At 38.0% G+C, this 22,426-nt stretch overlaps 1 protein-coding gene across 2 annotated transcripts in view; it reads left to right on the plus strand.

The window, feature by feature from the left end:
• LOC150078411 (E3 ubiquitin-protein ligase MARCHF5-like) overlaps positions 1-22,426 on the plus strand; it is a 229,979-nt gene that overhangs the window by 42,475 nt on the left and 165,078 nt on the right. The window lies entirely within an intron of this gene.

Below are 22,426 nucleotides of genomic sequence, written 5' to 3' on the forward strand. Positions count from 1 at the left end.
TTTGCTAAAAAAAATTTTTAAATCTAGAAATTACTCTAAAATCCTATGCTTTATTAAATGCTGTTGCTTTGGAAATTGTAAATTATGTATGATCATGGGAAGTTTCCGACGTTTCCTCATGTAATGTGTTTTCCAGTGTTTTTTTTTTTTTTTGGTCATAATGCACCTCCCGAGTTTTTTGCACTACTCTGATCCAAGCCTGAGGCGGGATTCGAACCCGCAACCTTTGGGTTGCCGGGCAGGCACTTTACCCACCCGGCTAGCCCGGTCGGCATTTTCCAGTGTGAATCAAATTCAAGATCTTCATTGCTCGCTGGTTACTTCTGATTGACAGTTACTATTGTCCAAACTGTGCATCATATAAATTTGTAATGGAAGGGGTTTTATTTTTTTAAAAACCCAGAATTAGTTTCAGATCATTGTTGTTTAGACTTCTGTGATTATTTTTTGATCTTTTGTGCTCTTCACTAACCCTGTTCATTCAGCTAAAACTCAACGTACATTTTAAGATGTTTTCTTTGATTTCTCCTTGAAAATTTGAGAAATCTCTTTTAACCCTCATGTGGTCATTTCAGGTTTCTGAAACACCCAATAGAAAAGTTCATCATTACTACATTATTATAATAGAATTAGCACATCCTTATGAATAAATGGAAAAATTTTCCATTTATTTTTTTTTTTCACAAGTAAAAAAACAATGTTAGTTAATGAAATGACTTATTATTTTTTCTGAATAGCAGCAGCCTTTGAATGGGAAAGTGCCGGTTATATTTATAATGCTCAAAACACCCTGAAGTGGCTACTTGGATGCTTAGGCCTAACTAATTTAATTGTCGAAGAAATGATGTAGCTGACAATATTACTCACTGATTTTATTATTTTTTATTTTTATTATTATATTTTTTTTCCTGTTAATAATTTATATAAACTGTAATGTGTTAGAAAGAGGGTAAAAAGTCTATAAACTGCTCACTTCTGCCTTAGAGTGCAGTGATTACATGATTTAACAGATTTTTATTTATTTTTTTTTTTTGGTTTGTTTAAAATAAACTACTTTCAACTAAAACTGCCACACTGATCATGAAAATGATGAGCAAAATATATAAAAAATACACACATATATATGTATACACATATATTATGTAATTTGAAATAAAGAATGCTATTTAATAGTATAATTTCATTGAAATAAATTTTTTTTCTTTGTTATGTATGGTTTCACTGCCTTTGCAAAAACTACTAATAACCAGCCATCATGGCTTGACTAGATTCCACCTTGCTTGATAATTCTACTTTACTTATACTGTTACTGGAAATTTTACTTATACTGTTTTTATCACTAACAGCATTTAAGTTTTCAAGAATAAAATTCAAATGTAAGAATGAAAAGTGTATTTTAAGAGACGTTCTGCAACCTAGACTTTTATAGTTATTCATTTTCTTCTACCAGTTTATAGATTTTTTTGATTACCTAAAATCCATGAACTACAGATTTAAAAGACTACTATGTAGCCATAAAACTTCTATCTGTCACAGTAGATTTCTCATTTTCACTCCAACAAAACTTTACACCACACTTAATTTTGTAACTTTTTCATTTATATAGTTAAGACTGTCATATTCTCTATCCAAAATATTTGCAAAATTTTTCATTAAGTCCAGCTTTTATGTGCTGTGGAGAAAGAATTATCAGTAGTCACTAATGTTTATTTACTTTCCAAAGAATGAATTCTTCTTTGGCTGATCCTTGACAATATTGTGTTATTCTGTTGTTTTGACAACCCCCCAAAAAGCAGAGAAAACAACTATACTTTGTACAATGCAAGTAAAAGTAACATAACCACTTAATTGCCAGTTTTTTCAATTTTAGGGACATATTCTAAGTTTCCTTTATTCCAAGACATTTGCAACGTGTTAATGAATTAATGAGATCATCTGTTCATTGTTGCAGTTCATTTATGAAAATTAATTTACTTTAATCATTAATTAATTTATTTAATGATTTAGTAGTAGTAGCAGTGGCATGTGATGCAAGAAAGCAAGTGTATGAGCTTATGCAGCATCAGCCAAAAAAAAAAAAAAAAAATCACACCATTCCCTCCAAATGCCTGTCCAGTTCCTCCTTAAATTTATTCAACCTATAAACTTCCACAACGACAGATGGAAGTTTGTTCCAGCAATTAACCACCCGCTGGCTAAAGGCAAATTTCCGCACAATCTATTCTACATCTGTCTTTTCTTAATTTGAATTTATGCCCCCTTAGGTTCGTAATCTGAACAAGTGGAAGGATCCCATCAGAATTCAGCGTGCCCAACCCATTCAAGGCCTTATATACCTCAATCAGATCACCGCGCAGGTGCCTAGTCTCCAGCCACTGCAATTTGCAGAACTTAAGCCTCTCTTGGTAAGAGGATCCCTTCATTCCCCTCACCAATCTTGTTGCCCTTCTCTGTACACGCTCAAGTAAATCTACATCCTTCCTAAAATGAGGCCTCCAGACCTGTACGCACTACTCAAGGCGTGGCCTGACCATTGCCTTATACAGAGGGATAATCACCTCCTTTTCCCTGCTAGCAAAATTCCTATATATCATTGACAAAACCCCATGACCTGTCCTGGCAGCCTGTCTGCATTGCTCAGAAAACTTCATATCTGACTGCACAATTACTCCCAGGTCTTTTTCATTTCCTACCACCTTAAGTGTAGTACCACACAGTTGGTACGTTTCTCTGGGGTTACTTCTACCCATATGCAGTACTTTGCATTTGTCAAGGTTAAACTTCAGTTGCCACTTCTTAGCCCATCTGCCCAAATTATCTAGATCCTGTTGCAGTAGCACACTGCCATTACTGTCATTAACAACCCTGCCAACCTTTGTATCATCTGCAAACTTCGACATTAAGCCTGATATACCTTCATCAATATCATTGATAAATATACAAAACAACAGTGGACCTAACACCGAACCCTGTGGGACTCCACTAATAACATTAGTCCAAGAAGAGCAGCACCCATTGATTACCACCCTATGTCTTCTCCCACTTAACCATCCTTTTATCCATTGTAGCAACTTACCCTTAATACCATTCTGCTCCAATTTGTACAATAGTCTTCCATGCGCAACAGTGTCAAATTTACTTAATCATTTACTTTTAAAGAAAAAATAGAGTAACTTGGAAGGAATCCAACAAAGAAAAATATTAATTAAAAAATAAATAATATAAATGCTTATAACCACATGGATGTAATTAATTAGATTGTGAACTAAATGACTGAAATGTGCAAAAAATATATGCCCAACTATGATGGACTGGTTGGGATATATATATAATCAAAATAAATTTTTTCTGAATAATTATATTTATTTAATAATTAAATATAACTGGGTGTCTTTTCCCCTGCTCACCAATCCCCGTGCATGCTTTTCTACGTAAAATGTAGAGGTATGGTGGAGTAACTCAAATCTTTGCTATGTAAAAGACACACCTGTGGAAACGCATTGATTAATATCTAATCAGGAAATGACCTATGGCCGACCGGGCTAGCCGAGTGGGTAAAGTACCTGCCCGGCAACCCAAAGGTCGCGGGTTCGATTCCCGCCTCGGGCTTGGATCAAAGTACTGCAAAAACCTTGGGAGGTGCAATATGGCCACAGAAGCCGATGCGCCAACAACTACCAAATCAAAAAAAAAAAAAAAAAAAATGACCTATGTAATTATTTACCTGTGCATTTGTAGATTTTCTCCGTCCACTTGTACGACATGACCCACATCCCTCTTCTCCCATTGACTCCTCATACCCCACCACATGGCATTCTCAAGGTCGAATAAATATCACTATGTAATTATTTAAAAATTAATTATTAAAAAATTTACCTGCGTTATAGGTCACTTAGGAAAAGGCCTTTTGCATCGGGTTCCTTAATGCACGAGGAATATTGTTGCATCCAAAAGAGCAGGACTAAAATATTTACAAACTATACAAATATTTAAAATATTTACAAAATACTAAACTATTTACAAATATACAAACTATATCGGGTCCCTTCATCAGCTGACATTACAATGGAACATCAAATGATGCCAGCTGTGGTCATGTATTAGACATTGAAGCACGGGCACGAGGTTGGTGAATGTTATGGAGGCAGTTGTCTTTCAATGGAAGATAACAATGTAATTATTTACCTGTGTATTTGTAATGATGTAATTGCCCCGTCCTCTTCTCCCATTAGCTCCAATAAATAACACTAGGAGGAAAATTTTTTTTTTTTAATGTATAGAGAAATTAACCTGGTGATGGTGGCACCCAAATTGTAGAAAAACTGGTGGTGGGTAAAAAAAATGTTGGACCTGACAGGTCCAACATTTTATTTATTTTTTTTTATTTCTGGAAAATGTTTTGGCTTTTTTAGTTCTGCTTAAAAAAAGTGCCAGATTTTGTCTTTTCTTAATGGATTACAGTAGTAATTGTACTTGCAATTATTTAAGTTTTAATAAAAAATTAATTTTAAAACATGCTATGTGGTTTATATCTTTTATTTAAAAAAAAAAAAATATATATATATATATATATATATATATAATATTATTAGTATAAAATACAGTAAGTAGATGTTTATGCATAGAATTAAACTAATGTAGATGTAGACTAATATAATGTAGTAATCTAAACTGTGTAGATTACCAGTAATGATGTGACCATAGTCTGGATCAATATATTGTTGCATGTTACTATGCTTGCATATGCAGTTGTTGGTATCTGCATTATGGGATATTAAATTGGTAGCTATGGATTTGTAGTTACAGGCTAATAATCCAAATGGTTTCTTATATTTATATCTAACTTTTATATAACTTTGGCTGGTATTAGGAAGTAGATGATTATGCTGATTTATAAGTTTATTGATATTTACGTTGTCCATAATTTGGCTGTTGAAGTTTAAGATTATGATTGATTCATTATCACCTGTTGTAGTGCGTAGGTTTTTTAGATTGAATTTACAAATATCGTTTATTATATGAAAGAGATGTTTGGACTCAAAGTTGAAAGTGCGTATAAACCTGTGTAGTGCTCTCAGTATACTGTGTTTGGTATTGAAAAGTAAATTATGTATATATTGCACATCTATAATATTTTTATCCCAGTCTTTAAGGGTGGCATCAAAATTGCCTAAAATAGGCTTGTGTTTAATGTTGGTATTATTAGATTTTTTAGAACGTTTGCGTGGGTTATTGTGGAATTTAATTATATTGAATTTGTCATATATACAGCAGTCTGTTAAGTTGTTGGTAATAATTTTATGGTTGAATTTATTATTTAGACCATATGGGTATAAGGTTTTTAATTTTAACATAAATATTTCTTCTTGTTTTGTTCTAATGTTGGCGTTACTAATATGCACTAGTATGGATATGTATATATTGTTGAAGTTGTGAGATTGAAAATGCATATATTCTATTTCTTGTTCTATATTATTACTTTTTCTATTCAGATAGTTATTGATGTCCGATCTGTGTTGATTAATTCTCAGGTATAGTTTATTGCTAGTTTGTCCAACGTATTTTGTGTTACAGGTATTGCAGGTTATAAGGTATATAACATTACTGGTTTTACAAAAGGTAGGTTTTGTTGTATCATATGTGTTGTGTTGCGGGTGCATACAAGGACAGGTTAAACATAGTTTATTTTTGCAAGTGTTGAATTTAAGGTTATGGATCCCATATTTATCTAAGTTAGAAGCATTAGATGCTGCTGTGCTCTGTATTGTGTGTGTTAAATGTGTATGGTACTTTTGCGATAGCAGTGACCCTGATCCATAATTCATGTTATTGTAATTCAGTCTTATCTAATCTAAATCTTAATTTCCTTTCCCCCTATAGCATATAACTTCTCTATTGCATTATTCTTGATGATTATATATATATATATATTAATTTTGCTGATAATTACAAAATGCATTTCATACATAAAATAGAAACATCAGTTACTCTTCCATTGTTCAATTTAAAAGACCATTAATTGCATGAAATTTCAAACATGTTCATATAAGGAGTGGCTATTAAATAATAGGACTGTACGTGCTGCCAATACATACAAAGGCATGGCAGTTCACCTTGAACCTAGTTGTCTGCCATGTCATGCTCTAACATGCTAATTTGCTTTCCAGTGACCTCAATACCTTGTGTGTTTGCACTTTGCTGGAAATATGACTTGACTGACAAAAGAATTTAACAACGATTCAACCTCAAAATTTTGAACAAAACTAAAGGAAGCAGCAACTGAAAGTTGAATTGTTACATCAAGTTTTTGGGGAAGATACTATATCAAGAGCCCGCATGTTTGAATGGCATAAAAGATTTTTAGAAGGAAGAGAGAATATGGAAGATGATGAATGACCAGGCCATCTGGTATCTGTGAAAACTGATGAAAATGTGGACCAACAAAAAAGATAATGGGTATGGACATTGAGAGTAAATTAAAAGCTAAAGGATTAACAACTTGGATTAAATTTTGTTTTTGTTTAGTTTCTTTAATTAAGTTTATCAAAATTGAGTTTACAGTATAAACTTAATTTTGATAAAAGTTATTTTCTATAATATTTTGTAAATTTAACGATGGTTGTTACAAGATCAATGTTTGAGTACCTTGTCAGATGCTCTGGTGATTCAGGCAGAAATATCCAGGTGATTCCAGTGTAAGTCTTGGGTTGATTTTGTTAACCTTAGCTCAGCTGACAATTCTTTTCTTTGTTCCTGTTGAAAGGGGTCTACTGATCTACAGTTAAAACTTCGTACATTGCTAGAAGAATTTGAGCCGCTGAAGAAATGGTGCTTGCCCTAGAGAAAAATGCAGTTGGGAGCTCATCAGGTACTGGAGATTGTAATAATATGCCAACTAATGCACCCCAGATTCAGGACCCAGAACACAATAATAAAGTGCAAACTGCTCTGGTTTAAAAGGATTTAGTTTTAATGGGAGATTCCATTGTTAGGGAAATGGGTGTAATTTTTTTCTAATAAGGTAAAATGTACTAGAACCAGAGTGTGTATGCCAGGATCAAAAATTGTCACCAACAGATTGTCAGGTTTTAAAGAGAGTAAGGAAGACACTATCATTTATGTTGGAACTAATTATTAATTATTAAGCACATACAAACTGACAATTTGTTTGAAAAATAGGACCTTGTTGAAAAAATCCATGAGTTAGGTCAGAATGCAATTCTGCCCAAGGCACAATAGGAGGGATGCTGAAAGCTTTTGGATTAGCATTAGCATTAGCATTAGTAGAGGCATATGATGCAAGAAAGCAAGCTTATTCAGCATCAGCCAAAAAAAAAGAAAAAAAAAAAAAAAAAACAACCACTACTCCCATTTCACCCCTCAATTCGTTCGAAATACCTGTCCAGCTGAGCCTTAAATTTGTTTAGGCTATCAACTTCAACAACAAGCGATGGAAGTCTATTCCACAAACCAAATGCCCGCTGGCTAAAGGCGAATTTCCGCACATCTATCCGACATCCGTCCTTCCTCAATTTGAATTTATGCCCTCTCAGGTGATTATTCTGAGCAAGAGGAAGAATTCCATCGGCATTGAGCATGCTCAAGCCATTCAAAGCCTTGTACACCTCTATCAGATCACCTCGGCGATGCCTAGTCTCCAGGCTCTGTAATTTGCAAAACTTAAGCCTTTCTTCGTAAGAGCAACCCTTTGTTCCATTCACTAATCTTGTTGCCCTTCTCTGTACTCGTTCCAGCAGCTCTACATCCTTCTTGAAATGAGGCCTCCAGACCTGTATACAGTACTCAAGGTGTGGCCTGACCAATGCCTTATACAAGGGAATAATCACATCCCTGTCCCTGCTAGAAAAATTCCTGTATATCATTGACAAGACACCATGAGCTACTCTTGCAGCTCGTCTGCATTGCTCAGAGAACTTCATATCTGCCTGCACAATTACCCCCAGGTCCTTTTCATTCTCTACCACTGTCAGCGTAGTACCACAGAGTTGATACGTTGATCTGGGGTTTCCCATATGTTTCCCATATGTAGTACTTTACATTTGTCAATGTTAAACTTCATTTGCCACCTCTCAGCCCATCTGCTCAACCTTTCCAGATCCTGTTGCAGCAGCATAGTATCAGTAGTGTCCTTAACAACCCTGCCAACCTTTGTATCGTCTGCAAACTTGGACATTAAGCCTGATACACCATCATCAATATCATTTATAAATACAGAAAACAACAATGGACCCAACACTGAACCCTGAGGAACTCCACTAATAACATTAGTCCACGTTGAGCAGTGTCCATTGATTACCACTCTCTGTCTTCTGCCACTCAACCATCCCTTGATTAACTGAAGACTCTGCAAAGCTTTTGGGGGAAATTTTTTTTATCATCATGGTCTGCACTTGTAGGTAGAAAGACTGTTGTGTAGAGGCAAATTTCATTTGTACAAAGGTGGTGGGGGATGAGGCGCGATGACTAGGTGTTGCTGCATCTTACTTGTTAAGAGCCAGGTGCAGGTCGACGACTCAGAAGCCTATGGCATTTATAAGCTAGTCTGTAATCAGGTGACAAAGGAGGTTAGGCAGGCGAAGGCAGATTACGAGAAATCCTTGGCAAAAGATGCTAAGAAAAACAGCAAGGATTTCTTTACTTATATAAACTATATAAACTTATATAAAATTTACTTATATAAAATGTTAGGGTAGCTAAGAATAGAAACAGGTGCATGTATACCTGCGTGTACACCAATGCTAGGAGTTTGGTAAATAAATTTGATGAATTTGAGGTATTGCTCAAAACATCAAAGGCAGATATTGTTGGGATATCAGAGACATGGTGTCACACAGATATAAGTAATGCGGAACTGGAATTTTGGGAATACAATGTGTATAGAAAGGATAGACAGGACAGGAGGGGAGGAGGGGTTATGCTATTAGTTAAGAAACACAAAGTCCAAGGAAGTGAAGCCAGTCGACATCGATGGACAGAGCAGTGTCGAGTCAGTTTGGTGTGACATAAGCATAGGGGAATCAAAATTGCGAGTAGGAGTGTGCTATAGGCCTAATGACTCTGATGAGTATAATAAGATATTGTACAGGGAAATAGAGTGGGCCAGTACATCAGAGAGTCTTATAATGGGGTATTTTAATTTCCCAGATATTGACTGGAATTTGTGGGTTGGTCACTCGCACACTAGCAAGGCTTTTGTGGATTTATTGGATGATTGTTTTCTACATCAGCATGTTCGTGAGGCAACAAGAGGGAGCAATACTCTTGATCTGATTATCAGTAGTGATTCTTCATGCATTAAAAATCTGCAGATAAATGAACCACTAGGTGGCAGTGATCACAGTGTGTTGAAGTGGGATTTACTCAAGGAGGTAACTACCATCAGAGGTAAAGGGAAGGGTTTTTGTTTTCGTAAAGGCGACTATGATGGTCTGAGAGAGTATTTAAATTCTATACAGTGGGACCAACTGATGATGTTACCAACAGCAAACTCAAAATGGGAAGCATTCAAGGAACTAATCTTGGAGGCTACCAGGCTTTACATACCAACTAAGAAATATTGTTCAAGGTTTAGGCCTAAATGGTTGTCAGATGAACTAAAGACAGGTGGCAGAGAAGAAAAATGCATGGGATACATACAAATTAATGGGTGACATGGAAGCCTATGATAGATATAAGTTGATCTGTAACCAAGTCACAAAGGAGATTAGGCAGGCAAAGGCAGACTACGAAAAATCCTTGGCAAAGGATGCAAAGAAAAACAGAAAAGAGTTCTTTACATATTTAAACTCAAGAAGGAAAGGGATGAATCAGATTGGTCCACTGGATATTGATGGTTCAACAGTTGACGATCCTGCTCAGGTGGCTAACAATCTAAACGAGTATTTTGCATCTACATTCACGCATGAGGAGTTATTCAGGAAGGAGAATGATGTAGGTAAAGTAAACATTGGCAGTGAGCTGGATGATTTTGTAATAACTGAGAAGAAAGTGGAGGAGAGATTGTTGAGGATAAACATGAAAAAGGCACCTGGGGTGGATGGGATCTATCCAGTTATATTAAAGGAGGCAGCAAAGGAAGTAAGCAAACCCCTAGCCATAATTATGAGAGCTTCTTTGGACTCAGGGGAGGTACCCATAGACTGGAGATGTGCAAATGTAACCCCAATTCACAAAGGAGGATCAAAGGCTGACACAAGTAATTATAGACCTGTTAGTTTAACTTCTGTTCCAGGTAAATTAATGGAGGCACTGGTTAAAGAAGCACTGCAGGATCATCTAGACAAGAATTCAGTTATAGCTCAGACGCAGCATGGTTTTGTTAAGGGCAGGTCTTGCCTGACCAATTTGATTGGATACTATGATGTAGTCACAAAAGAACTGGATGCAGGGAATAACTTTGATATTATATATTTGGATCTTAGAAAGGCTTTTGATACTGTTGCACATGGGAGACTGCTGCACAAATTGGAGCAGTGTGGCATTGGAGGCAAATTGCTGCTATGGATAAGGGGATGGTTGAGTGGCAGAAGACAGAGAGTGGTAATCAATGGACACTGCTCAACGTGGACTAATGTTATTAGTGGAGTTCCTCAGGGTTCAGTGTTGGGTCCGTTGTTGTTTTCGGTGTTTATGAATGATATTGATGATGGGATATCAAGTTTAATGTCCAAGTTTGCAGATGATACAAAGGTTGGCAGGGTTGTTAAGGACACTACTGACGCTATGCTGCTGCAACAGGATCTGGAAAGGTTGAACAGATGGGCTGAGAGGTGGCAAATGAAGTTTAACATTGACAAATGTAAAGTACTACATGTGGGAAACAGTAACCCCAGAGCAACGTATCAACTCTGCGGTACTACACTGACAGTGGTGGAGAATGAAAAGGACCTGGGGGTAATTGTGCAGGCGGATATGAAGTTCTCTGAGCAGTGCAGACGAGCTGCAAGAGTAGCTCATGGTGTCTTGTCAATGATATACATTAATTTTTCTAGCAGGGATAAGGAGGTGATTATTCCCTTGTATAAGGCAATGGTTAGGCCACATCTTGAGTACTGTATACAGGTGTGGAGGCCTCATTTCAAGAAGGATGTAGAGCTGCTGGGACGGGTACAGAGAAGGGCAACAAGATTAGTGAATGGAACAAAGGGTTGCTCTTACGAAGAAAGGCTTAAGTTTTGCAAATTACAGAGTCTGGAGACTAGGCACTGGCGAGGTGATCTGATAGAGGTGTATAAGGCTTTGAATGGTTTGATCATGCTCAATGCCAATGGGATTCTTCATCTTGCTCAGAATAATCACCTCAGAGGGCATAAATTCAAATTGAGGAAGGACGGATGTCGGATAGATGTGCGGAAATTTGCCTTTGGCCAGCGGGTGGTTGGTTGGTGGAACCGACTTCCATCACTTGTTGTTGAAGTTGATAGCCTAAACAAATTTAAGGCTCAACTGGACAGGTATTTCGAACGAACGGAGGGGTGAAATGGGAGTGGTGTGTGTGTGTTTTTTTTTTTTTTTTTTTGTTTTTTTTTGGCTGATGCTGAATAAGCTTGCTTTCTTGCATCATATGCCTCTGCTAATGCTAATGCTAATGCTAAACTCTAAAAGGAAGTGGATGAATCTTTAAGGCTCAACTGGACAGGTATTTCGAACGAACGGAGGGGTGAAATGGGAGTGGTGTGTGTTTTTTTTTTTTTTTTTTTTTTTTGTTTTTTTTTGGCTGATGCTGAATAAGCTTGCTTTCTTGCATCATATGCCTCTGCTAATGCTAATGCTAAACTCTAAAAGGAAGCGGATGAATCTGATTGGTCCACTTGACATCGATGGTTCGACTGTTGATGATCCTGCTCAGATAGCAAACAAACTGAATGAGTATTTTGCATCTACATTCACACATGAGGAATTATTAAGGTTTGAAAATGGCAGAAGGTTATCAAATTGTAGCAGGATACTTAATGATTTTGTAATAACTGAAAGCAAAGTGGAGGAGAAATTGTTGAAGTTAAACATAAGAAAAGCACCTGGGGTGGATGGGATCTATCCAGTTATATTAAAGGAGGCGGCAAAGCAACTAAGCAAACCCTTAGCCATAATTATGAGAGCGTCCTTGGACTCAGGGAGGTTCCCACGGACTGGAGATGTGCAAATGTATCCCCAATTCACAAAGGGGGATCGAAGGGTGACGCGAGTAATTACAGACCAGTTAGTTTAACTTCTGTTCCGGGTAAAATAATGGAGTCACTGGTTAAAGATGCATTGCAGGATCATTTAGACAAGACTGCAGCAATAATTCAGACACAGCATGGGTTTGTTAAGGGAAAGTCTTGTCTGACAAATCTGATAGGATATTATGATGTGGTTACAAAGGAACTGGATGCAAAAAATAATTTTGATATCATATATTTGGATTTCAGGAAAGCTTTTGACACTTGTGCATGGAAGACTATTGTACAAATTGGAGCAGAATGGTATTAAGGGTAAGTTGCTACAATGGATAAAAGGATGGTTAAGTGGGAGAAGACAGAGGGTGGAATAGGTGCTGCTCTTCTTGGACTAATGTTATTAGTGGAGTCCCACAGGGTTCGGTGTTAGGTCCACTGTTGTTTTGTATATTTATCAATGATATTGATGAAGTTATATCAGGCTTAATGTCGAAGTTTGCAGATGATACAAAGGTTGGCAGAGTTGTTAATGACAGTAATGGCAGTGTGCTACTGCAACAGGATCTAGATAATTTGGGCAGATGGGCTAAGAAGTGGCAACTGAAGTTTAACCTTGACAAATGCAAAGTACTGCATATGGGTAGAAGTAACCCCAGAGAAACGTACCAACTGTGTGGTACTACACTTAAGGTGGTAGAAAATGAAAAAGACCTGGGAGTAATTGTGCAGTCAGATATGAAGTTTTCTGAGCAATGCAGACAGGCTGCCAGGGCAGGTCATGGGGGTTTTGTCAATGATATATAGGAATTTTGCTAGCAGGGAAAAGGAGGTGATTATCCCTCTGTATAAGGCAATGGTCAGGCCACGCCTTGAGTAGTGCATACAGGTCTGGAGGCCTCATTTTAGGAAGGATGTAGATTTACTTGAGCGTGTACAGAGAAGGGCAACAAGATTGGTGAGGGGAATGAAGGGATCCTCTTACCAAGAGAGGCTTAAGTTCTGCAAATTGCAGTGGCTGGAGACTAGGCACCTGCACGGTGATCTGATTGAGGTATATAAGGTCTTGAATGGGTTGAGCATACTGAATTCTGATGGGATCCTTCCACTTGTCCAGATTACGAACCTAAGGGGGCATAAATTCAAATTAAGAAAAGACAGATGTAGATTAGATGTGCGGAAATTTGCCTTTAGCCAGCGGGTGGTTAATTGCTGGAACAAACTTCCATCTGTCGTTGTGGAAGTTGATAGGTTGAATAAATTTAAGGAGGAACTGGACAGGCATTTGGAGGGAATGGTGTGATTTTTTTTTTTTTTTTTTTTTTTTTTGGCTGATGCTACATAAGCTCATACACTTGCTTTCTTGCATCAAATGACACTGCTGCTACTACTACTACTACTACAACAACAACAGAACATATCATTACACTTACACACTCAACACACTACGTACAAATGGCTGGCTTTGGCACAAGCTTATTCACAAGATGTACAACAGCGGCTAATGGGGGGGAACCCTGGGATCTGCCACAACAACACATGAATATCCCTATCCCTGTACAAAGGTGGTGCAAGAGTTTTTGCCAGTATCGCTGCGGATACTTTAAGGGTTCATGGAAAGTGATAGTTGGGAATTCTAGGGGGGAGAATCTTCCTTAAATAACTTCAAGAATTGTTAGGGGAGTTAACTATACAAGAACACTTAGTCTTATCTACTGAAAACAGTAAAAAATACAAGGTCAAGGTGTGTTTTAATTGTGGTCTCCAGGCTTTCCCCTGTATGCTGCTGTAGCATCTGAAAAGGCAACGGACAAGCTGGCAAGCGTATGTATGCAAGTACATGCCTTGTTATGTTGAGTGCCGGCACCTGGCAACTTTGCAGCCAGGGGGCAGAAGGGACACCTGGTCCCCTGCCCCCTGACTCCTAACCTTGGCCACATGGAGGTGCACCAGGATCCACTTTCTATCAGGCAAGCCTGGGAGCCCCAAGGTATTCAAAGAAAGGAAATGGGTTATAGAAGGAGTAATATGGAAAATGGAGGGAAAGGAAAGTGGATAGAAAGGAAGGGGATGAGAGAAAAAGGCATCCCCGGAAAAGAAGCAAAGTAGGAAGAAAAGAGTAAAGGTATTAGTGGAAAAGATTATCAATTTTTAAACTAAGAAAATTTATCTTTTAGATAAATCTTGAAGAAAAATTTAGATAAATCTTGTAGCACAATAATTGCCTACCTGGCATCAGTACCAAGAAAATGAACATGTCACAGCTGCAACAATCAGATACCAAGCCATAATTTTAAATTGACTTGGTTAAAACTATTAACATTAAAACTCTTGATATTATGATTAACACTCTCGATATTATGATTACCACCCTTGATATTAACACAAGACTATGCCGTGAAGAAAAGGCAAGAAGTTAAAGTACTAGCTAATAGAGATTTCCACAGCCAGTAAGGAAGCAATTTACACAATTGAAAACATCCAATTATTATACTGAACACCCAGCAACAACTATGTTAAACCAAAAATCAATGTCTTGTGATAATCGAATAACCTCTTTATCCCAATCACTACAGGTCAACTCTATTGAAATTTGATCTCAACCTAAGATATAAATTCTTCAACAAACAGCTCAATATCTCTCTTAACAAAATTTCACAGTGATTTTAATTTAGCAAGTCAAAAATCCTGATCTCACAACAAGAAAATAGTAAGTCAGATAATAGACTATACCCAAAATATTACAACCAATCTGAGATTTCAGCATTATGAAGCTGCAAGGCAAAATTTTCTTTCCAAGATCTGTCATCATCCTGTGTGGGAAGTCAGTTTAGCAATTATGTCCAGAGCCACCCAAAATACAAGAACAACCATTTACAAAAGGCCAACTGCTTGAGCACACAACGTACTCATTTTAAAATTTTCCTAAGTTCAATATATTTTTTATCATCAGTCTTTAATTGACTTGATCCAATCTTGTCTATAATTAAGCCAAAATCAAAATTGCTACAAACCTCAGCAATGAAAGCTTTATCCTTAATTTCTAATTACTACAGTCTCAATTTTTTTTTTTTTTTTTTTTATGCACAATTTTTCCCAACACTTTTGAGAAATCCAAATACCAAGCACAAGCTCTGTGCTCAGTACAAACATAATAGAGAACATCATATTGTTCTCAAGGGACACAAGTGTTTTTGCTAAGGATCAGTTCCAATTAGTCTTTTCCTTTACCTAAAGATCTTATCTGCAAATTCCGCCAAAGCAAGGTAATTTTCTTTAGTGTCAAGAAATCTAGATAAGTATATATATGTGTCAATATTTGTAAGCCCCTTCTATAATCTAAGTAACAGTTACATTCAAAAATTAGATGCTGCACTGTTTCGGGTTCTCCACAGTTACACAGTGGAGAAGCAACAAGGCCAAAAGTATGTAATTTAAAATTCGGACTTCCATAGCCTGAAATCAAGAAAGTTAAATTTAAGCCTGGATTAAACCAAGGCATGTTTGATTGACTTAATTCTATCACCCTAGGCATGAATTTATTAGTTATTCTACCCTTAGTGTCATTAGACCATTCCTCCTGCCAATCCAGAAGGAATAAGTGTATAGTGGCCAGTAACAGCAGGTAGACCCTTTGGCCTATAATACTGTAAGTAGTTAAATATTATTTCAAACTGAATGGGCAGTTTGCCTGTTAGTACCTGGAGAGCTGATGTCGAAATTGTTCGACATGCACTTGATGTTGCTAATAAAAAGAACCGTTAAGCTTGCACAAAATACTTTATTATTATTATTATTAGCCATATGGTGCAAGGAAGCATGAGGCTTCTTCTGTACCAGCCAAGAAAGAAAAAAAATTGATTTACCCTAGGACAGAGAGAGAGAGAGAGAGAGAGAGAGAGAGAGAGAGAGAGAGAGAGAGAGAGAGAGAGAGAGAGAGAGAGAGAGAGAGAGAAGTAGAAGGAAATCACCAAGAAAGAGAAGAATGATGATATCCAGCTCGGGCCCCTGGGTGTGCCAAGCCCATACTCACCAGATGTGGGCCCCTAGGGTATTATTAGGCATTTACAAATACTAGTGCCCCATGCACCTGCTGCATAGCAAACTGTAGGTAAAAATATGCTTCCATAATACATTTTTAATGTAGGCTTAATGCCCCAGGCACATCTTGTAATTCTAATTAATTTTCCAGTCAGTGTTTTTATTTTCTGGAGTATATATTTTGCATGGGCTACGAACTGAAACCGATCACTGACCATTATAATAAGGTATTTATACGTATGGACAATTCTAATAGGTTGGTCGTTTAATCTTATGTTTGGTGGTCTCTGTAAATTAAGGTTACCTTTAAAGAGCATTTGTTTGATTTTTATTGCAGAAATCTCCAGTTTGTGGGTTGCACACCAAGCAGTTAAGTCAAGCAACACATCATTTCAAATTCAAGCCAATTCTTCCAATTAAGCCAATCCAATTCACTGGATACTTCCAATTACGTTCTTCCAATTCAAACCAATCAAATTCACTGGATACTATGATGCAGTCACAAAAGAACTGGATGCAGGGAATAACTTTGATATTATATACTTGGATCTTAGAAAGGCTTTTGATACTGTTGCACATGGAAGACTGCTTCACAAATTGGAGCAGTGTGGCATTGGAGGCAAATTGCTGCTATGGATAAAGGGGTGGTTGAGAGAGAGAAGACAGAGAGTCGTAATCAATGGACACTGCTCATCGTGGATTAATGTTATTAGTGGAGTCCCTCAGGGTTCAGTATTGGGTCCATTATTGTTTTCTGTATTTATAAATGATATTGATGATGGTATACCAAGCTTAATGTCCAAGTTTGCAGATGATACGAAAGTTGGCACAGTTGTTAAGGACACTACTGACGCTATGCTGCTGCAAGAGGACCTGGAAAGGTTGAGCAGATGGGCTGAGAGGTGGCAAATGAAGTTTAACATTGACAAATGTAAAGTACTACATATGGGAAACAGTAACTCCAGACTCTCTGTGGTATTACACTGACAGTGGTGGAGAACGAAAAGGACGTGGGGGTAATTGTGCAGGCAGATATGAAGTTTTCTGAGCAGTGCAGACAGGTTGCAAGAGTAGCTCATGGTGTCTTGTCAATGATATACAGGAATTTTTCTAACAGGGATAAGGAAGTGATTATTCCCTTGTATAAGGCAATGGTCAGGCCACACCTTGTATACTGTATACAGGTCTGGAGGCCTCATTTCAAGAAGGATGTAGTGCTGCTGGAACATGTATAGAGAAGGGCAACAAGATTGGTGAATGGAACAAAGGGGTACTCTTACGAAGAAAGGCTTAAGTTTTGCAAATTACAGTGTCTTGGAGACTAGGCACCAGCAAGGTGATCTGATAGAGGTGTATAAAGCCTTGAATGGTTTGAGCATGCTCAATGCTGATGGGATTCTTCCTCTTGCTCAGAATAATCACCTGAGAGGGCATAAATTCAAATTGAGGAAAGACGGATGTAGGATAGACGTGAAGAAATTTGCCTTTAGCCAGCGGGTGGTTGGTTGGTGGAACAGACTTCTATTGTCGTGGAAGTTGATAGCCTAAATAAGTTTAAGGCTCAGCTGGACAGGTATTTCGAACGAACAGAGGGGTGAAGTGGAAGTGGTTATTTATTTATTTTATTTTATTTTATTTTATTATTTTTTTTTTTGGCTGATGCTGCATAAGCTTGCTTTCTTGCATCAAATGCCTCTACTAATGCTAATGCTAAAGTCTGGAATTTCCATATATGAGAACAGCAAGGGTGTCTGCATATGCAAGTTTAGAAATACGCTCATGTTCTTTAACCAGCCATCCATCAAAGACCACGTTCCAGCAAACAGAGCTGACAACTGATACCTGAGGGTAAGAGGAAAAGTTCTTGTTGGCAATTTCTGTAGACTTTGCTGGGGCATTTGACTCATACTGGTGGCATAGTGTCCTTAGGGAGACTCTGCCAGACAAATTAGCATTAGTAGAGAGAGGCATATGATGCAAGAAAGCAAACTTATGCAGCATCAGCCAAAAAAAAAAAAAAAAAACCGCTCCCATTTCCCCCTCCGTTCATGCCAAATACCTGTCCAGCTCAGCCTTAAATTTATTTAGGCTATCAACTTCCACAACAAAGGATGGAAGTCTGTTCCACCAACCAACTACCCGCTGGCTAAAGGCAAACTTCCGCACATCTATCCTACATCTGTCTTTCCTCAATTTGAATTTATGTCCACTCAGGTGATTATTCTGAGCAAGAGGAAGAATCCCATCAGCATTGAGCATGCTGAAACCATTCAAGGCATTATACACCTCAATCAGATCACCTCGCAGGTGCCTAGTCTCCAGACACTGTAATTTGCAAAATTTAAGCCTTTCTTCGTAAGAGCAACCCTATGTTTCATTCACTAATCTTGTTGCCTTTCTCTGTACTCGTTCCAACAGCTCTACATCCTTCTTAAAATGAGGCCTCCAGACCTGTATGTACTCAAGGTGTGGCCTGACCATTGCCTTATACAAGGGGATAATCACCTCCTTATCCCTGCTAGAAAAATTCCTGTATATCATTGACAAGACACTATGAGCTACTCTTGCAGACCGTCTGCACTGCTCAGAAAACTTCATATCTGCCTGCACAATTACCCTCAGGTCCTTTTCATTCTCTACCACTGTCAGTGTAGTACCACAGAGTTGATACGTCACTCTGGGGTTACTTCTTCCCATATGTAGTACTTTACATTTGTTAATGGATTACCAATCTCCATTAACTTCATTTGCCACGTCTCTGCCCATCTGCTCAACTTTTCTAGATCCTGTTGCAGCAGCGTACTGTCATTAGTGTCCTTAACAACCCTGCCAACCTTAGTATTGTCTGAAAACTTGAACATTAAACTTGATATACCATCATCAATATCATTTATAAATACAGAAAACAATAATGGACCCAACACTGAACCCTGAGGGACTCCAATAATAACATCAGTCCACGATGAGCAGTGTCCATTGATTACCACTCCATCTTCTCCCACTCAACCATCCCTTTATCCATAGGAGCAATTTGCCTCTAATGCCACACTGCTCCAATTTGTTCGGCAGTCTTCCATGTGCAACAGTATCAAAAGCCTTTCTAAGATCCAAATATATGATATCAAAATTATTCCCTGCATCCAGTTTCTTTGTGAAAACATCATAGTATCCAATCAAATTGGTCAGACAAGACTTTCCCTTAAAGCCATGTTGTTTTCCGAGCTATAACTGAAGTCTTGACTAGATGATCCTGCAGTGCTTCTTTAACCAGTGCCTCCATTCATTTTCCTGGGACAGAAGTTAAACTAACAGGTCTATAATTACTTCTGTCGCCCTTTGATCCTCCTTTGTGAATTGGGGTCACATTTGCACATCTCCAGTCCATGGGTACCTACCCTTGAGTCCAAAGAAGCTCTCATAATTATGGCTAACGGTTTGCTTACTTCCTTTGCTGCCTCCTTTAATATAACTGGATAGATCTCATTATCCCCGGGTGTCTTTTTTATGTTTATCTTCAACAATTTCTCCTCCACTTTCCTCTCAGTTATTACAAAATCATCTAGCTCACTGCTAGAGTTTAACTCACCTTTGGCATTCCCCTCCCTGAATAACTCCTCATGGGTGAATGTAGATGCAAAATACTCATTTAGTTTGTTAGCCACCTGAGCACGATCATCAACAGTTGAACCATCAATATCCAGTGGACCAATCTGATTCATCCCTTTTCTTAGAGTTTAAATAAGTAAAGAACTCTTTGTTGTTTTTTTATTCCTCCTTTGCCAAGGATTTCTCATAATCTGCCTTTGCCTGCCTAATCTCCTTTGTGACTTGGTTACAGACCAGCTTCTATCTATCATAGGGTTCCATGTCATCCATTAATTTATATGTATCCCATGCATTTTTCTTCTCTGACATATGTCTCATTAGTTCATCTGACATCTCCATTAAGGCCTAAACCTTGAACAATATTTTTTTTGTTGGTATGTAAAGCTTAGTAGCTTCCAAGATAAATTCTTTGAATGCTTCTCATTATGAATTTGCTATTGGTAACTTCATCAGTTGGTCCCACCGTGTAGAATTTAAATACTGTCTCAGACCATCGTAGCTGCCTTTACGAAAGCAATAATCCTTCCCTTTACCCTTGATGGTAGTTACCTCTTTGAGTAAATCCCACTTCAGCACACTGTGATCACTGCCACCTAGTGGTTCCTTTATCTGCAGATTCTTAATGCATGGAGAATCACTACCGATAATCAGATCAAGAGTATTACTCCCTCTAGTTGCCTCCCAAATATGCTGATGTAGAAAACAATCATCCAATAAATCCACAAAAGCCTTGCTAGTGTGTGAGTGACCAACCCACAAATTCCAGTCAATATCTGGGAAATTAAAAACCCTCATTATAAGACTCTGATTTACTGGCCCACTCTATTTCCCTGTACAGTTCCTTATTATACTCATCAGAGTTTTTAGGCTTATAACACACTGCTGCTCTCAATTTTGATCTCCGAATGCTTATGTCACACCAAACTGACTCGACACTGCACTGTCCAGCGATGTTGACTGGCTTCACTTCCTTGGATTTTATGTGTTTCTTAACTAATAGCATAATCCGTCCTTCCTTCCTGTACACATTGTACTCCCCAAATTCCAGTTTTGCATTCCTTATATCTGTGTGACACCGTATCTCTGATATCTGAAGAATATCTGCCTTTGATGTTCTGAGCAATACCTCAAATTCAAATTTTTTTACCAAACCCCTAGCATTGGTATACATGCAAGTATACATGCACCTGTTCCTATTCTTAGCTACCCTAACAGAACCCATGTGTTTACTTGTACCACAATGACTCCCAGCAGTCTCTGAAATATCCTGCATCTTGTTTTCCAGGCTGCTGCTCATTCCAAAAGAAGCAGTGCAAGAATCACTTTCTCCTCTGCCAGTGGCTACTGTTAATCTACTAGTCCTTGTATGCCCCTAAGTTAGCAGTTTTCCAACCCACCTAACACTGCCTTGATAGCATGAGCAAATATTCTTGCACCCTTTTTATTTAAGTGTATCCCATCCCTGTAGAAGCAGTCTCTCCTGTTAACAAGTACAGACTAGGCTGAAAAAAATGTTACCCTTTGAGCTTTGCATAATCTTTCCAGAGCCGAATTGATTGACAAGGCTCTCATCATATGCTCTCTTCTATCGTGTCTGGGCAGAATTGCAGACACTTTCAAATTCAACCCTAATTCACGGTTTTTTTTGAACAGTTACCTGTACTTGTTAAGTAATTCTGCCAGTCTCCTACTCTTAATGTCATTAATGCCAACATGTACAACAATATCACCTTTTTAGCATTAGTAGAGGCATTTGATGCAAGAAAGCAAGCTTATGCAGCATCAGCCAAAAAAAAAAAAAAATAATAAATAAATAAAAAAGAACCACTTCCACTTCACCCCTCTGTTCGTTCGAAATACCTGTCCAGCTGAGCCTTAAACTTATTTAGGCTATCAACTTCCAAGACAAGGGATGGAAGTCTATTCCACCAACCAACCACCCGCTGGCTAAAGGCAAATTTCCTCACATCTATCCTACATCCGTCTTTCTCAATTTGAATTTATGCCCTCTCAGGTGATTATTCTGAGCAAGAGGAAGAATCCCATCAGCATTGAGCATGCTCAAACCATTCAAGGCTTATATACACCTCTAACAGATCACCTCGCCAGTGCCTAGTCTCCAGACACTGTAATTTGCAAAACTTAAGCCTTTCTTCGTAAGAGCACCCCTTTGTTCCATTCACTAATGTTGTTGCCCTTCTCTGTACTCGTTCCAGCATCTCTACATCCTTCTGGAAATGAGGCCTCCAGACCTGTATACAGTACTCTAGGTGTGGTCTGACCATTGCCTTATACAATGGAATAATCACCTCCTTATCCCTGCTAGAAATATTCCTATATATCATTGACAATACACCATGAGCTACTCTTGCAGCCCGTCTGCACTGCTCAGAAAACTTCATATCTGCCTGCACAATCACCCCCAGGTCCCTTTCATTCTCTACCACTGTCAGTGTAGTACCACAGAGTTGATACGTTGCTCTGGGGTTGCTGTTTCCCATATGTAGTACTTTACATTTGTCAATGTTAAACTTCATTTGCCACCTCTCACCCCATCTGCTCAACCTTTCCAGATCCTGTTGCAGTAGTATAGTGTCAGTAGT

This window comes from Mastigoproctus giganteus, chromosome 11, assembly GCF_048544385.1.
Source record: "Mastigoproctus giganteus isolate SK-2022 chromosome 11, ASM4854438v1, whole genome shotgun sequence".
NCBI lineage: Eukaryota > Metazoa > Arthropoda > Arachnida > Uropygi > Thelyphonidae > Mastigoproctus > Mastigoproctus giganteus.